This window comes from Ursus arctos, unplaced genomic scaffold, assembly GCF_023065955.2.
Source record: "Ursus arctos isolate Adak ecotype North America unplaced genomic scaffold, UrsArc2.0 scaffold_12, whole genome shotgun sequence".
Taxonomy (NCBI): domain Eukaryota; kingdom Metazoa; phylum Chordata; class Mammalia; order Carnivora; family Ursidae; genus Ursus; species Ursus arctos.
The window spans coordinates 34,933,371-34,936,525 of NW_026622786.1; the positions used below are offsets into that span (position 1 = coordinate 34,933,371).

The following is a 3,155-nucleotide window of genomic DNA, read 5'->3' on the forward strand; positions in this document are numbered from 1 at the left end:
AGATAAGTAGAAGTCGATGAGGGAATTGAAGGGATTATCAAGGGGGGACTTGAAGTGACACACCGTATCGGGGCTGTACAGCAAAAGAGAGAATGGCTGGGTAATAGAGGCAATCCAGTGATGAGGGGTCATCATAAAATTGCAAAGCCAGTTTAGTGGTTTAGGAAGTGAACAACTCAGAGGTTAAGAGGTTGTGGCCAGAATAGGCTATTGGATTTTAAGATTTCATAGGTGAGGTTGCTCTATGCCATTATTAGGTCCAGATTAAGCCTTAGAAGTATTAGGGGATCAAGTCCTGCATCCTGTTCCCTGGTCAGTGGGGATCCTGCTTCTCCCTCTCCCTCTGCTCCTCCCCCCCACCCCCCTCATGAATGCTCTCTCTCTCAAATAAATAAATAAAAATCCTTTAAAAAAAAAAGAAGTATTAGGTCAAATCATGTGGAATTGCCAATATTCTCTCATTTTTTTACTTATAAAAAGGCACTTTCATGATTCAGTCCAATAATTTGCTAAAGTTTAGTGGAGATGGGGTGAAGATCAAAGAATTTTGAGGCTAAGATATCAATGGACTCATTCATATAGATTCTGATACTAGGCAGAGTGATTTAAGGAGGCAAGGGGGAAACATTGTTACCTAGGTGCCTATCTTAGGTGAGATTGGTAGATGACAGTGAAGAGAACAGATGGGGGATGACATAGATCAGTGATACAGGATGAAGGCTTTCCAAAACACACACACACACAAAACAAACATGAGACCATAGGAGTAATGGCCTAGTTTGGAAGTTTCAAAGGGGAGCTGAGAGAATACTTCTCCTCACCTACCCCTGGTACTTGGGTATTGGGAGGAGCAATCTGTTCTAGAAGAAAGGGAGTCTTCCAATAAGGGCTCAGGCTCAGTTAAGTAACAAAGGCAGAGAGAAGATTCACAGAGGAAGCAAATAAAACTGTCGTTCTAGATGAAAAAGCCTACACAGGATGCAGGCCTTTATTTGAAAGTCCTGAGTTACTACTGTCTTAGATATATTCACCACGTTTACACACTCACCTAAGTGGCTTAGGAAAAACTAAAAAAACTAAGGTCGTTGTGGAGTAATAATGGCATAAGGCAAAATTATGGTTTATTTTACCACATATGACTCCAGATTCATTTTGCAACAAGCTTCCCTCCATCACAGAGTATATAATAATGTTTTTCTTTGCCATTCTCTACTTTCTGTCTTACTTACATGCTGACATTTATCTTTTCTCTAACATTATACATCCCTATGTAGCTCTTGCCTATATCCCATGGTATGTTTCACTGAGTTTGCGCAAATGGGAAATTAAAATCTCAGTGAGTGATTTAGACATTTTCCAAGTGAAACCCATAGCAGCCACGTTCTCTGTTGGAGACCTCAGGTCCATTTTTCCACATAGCTCAAGTGAGTGCCCCTCTGGTCTGGCATGTGCCTCAGTTTGGTTTTGTAACTTTCAGAAGAAGACTTTGTTTTGACCTTCTGTCCATTTGGTTGGCAGAGTACCTGGATGTTCTTAATGAGCAATATTGAATTTTAGAACATCCATGTTTTTCCTAGCCTCAGAACTCTCTGACTTCAATTATTATAACAAACTTGCTATAATGAAAGTTTGACATGGAAAATGTTCTGAAGGACAGGCAATCCTTTACTCCAAACTTTATCTTTGGAGCAAACTCAGGAGCTTGATTTTCCCCTGTGTAATTATCTTTCTAAACAATGCTGGCGTGTCACTCCATTGTAACGTCCCAGTGAAGTGTGATTACAGTGACGGATGTTGCGATCAGCACTATGTTAAACTTGCTATTGTGATTATCGTATGGATGCCACTGAGGCTGCAGCCCTTAATATCACAGTACCCTAAGTTATTAAGGATCCATGGATAAAACTTCACATGGCTCCTCCTGAGCCTCTGGTGTGTTTTTCACTGTAGACTCTGTTAATTTTGTTACTCTGTATGTCTCCTTTGTTCTGCCTGCTTGGAAGCTCAAAATGAAATGTGTGACTGGGCTATAGCAATTGTACGGAACATTATATCAGGCACTGGATGTACTGAACCTTCCTTTTATTTTTACTATATACTACTTCGCTTCATTTTTAAATGTTCTTAATTTTTTTATTGTGTTTATTGAATATATCTCTAAGGTACCTGAAATTCTGTGTTGAAATAGGAAAATCGACATAGAAATATATTTGGGGCTTATGTAGAAAAATCTCCTATTGAAAATAGTTTATTTTTAATCAGAGAGCTACCCACATCTTGAACTTATTATGCTAATGAATTGAGAACCTGAAACACCTTTTAAAGGAATACTTGTCCTGGGAGGCCCTGCAGTTTGTGATTAGTCCCTACGGGGACTGTCATACCGCTAAGTTTATTTTGCTCCTTTTTTTCCTTTTCTTCTCCTTCCCCTTTAATCTGTCACACCTCTCCCACCTTTATTCAGTTCTTCACGTGGTCCTCAAAGTACCTCTTCTGAAGCATAGCTCTGATTATATCTCTCTCTCAATTAAAAAAAAAATCCTCAGATATTCTTTATTGCCTACAGGAAAAAGACCAACTCTTACTCATCTTTTTGCACGACCTAGCATGGGCCTGGAATATAATAGGCAACTGATGAACATTTGTTGAGTGAACTGAATTGTATTACCCAAGATAATGCATAGAAGTCCTTAGTAGAACATTTAGCACAAAATACACAACATTTATTTCTCAATCACTTCCCCTTCACCTCTGGCTTGAACCTACCTTTCCCACCTCAACTCCCACCACTGTGGCTTTAAGCATCACTGACGTAATTTCATGCACATAATATACATTTCAATGCCTAAGGAGACTTCATCATGCTGTTTCTTTCTGCAATGCAATCTCTTCCTGAAATGCATAATCCTTGCAAATTTAGAGAAGAGAATCCATATTCCTGGTAATGTTGATACAAAAAACAAGCCATGCCTTTTATATTTAAATAGTTTGACCTAGGTGGGCATCTGGCACCTTTCACATGCAATTATATGTTCTTTTTAATTGGCAAAGCTCCTTAAAATGAATTAAAACATACTTTCATTTATTGATGCAAGCATCTCTCCTTTAAAAATCATTAATAAATGCCTGCGTGATGGTTAAACTTTTGAATTTAA

The 3,155-nt window shown here is 38.6% G+C and overlaps 1 protein-coding gene across 1 annotated transcript in view; it reads left to right on the forward strand.

Moving 5' to 3' along the window:
- The window catches only part of ODF2L (outer dense fiber of sperm tails 2 like), a 294,695-nt gene that overhangs the window by 154,501 nt on the left and 137,039 nt on the right, over positions 1 to 3,155 (forward strand). The gene's annotated exons all lie outside the window — the stretch shown is intronic.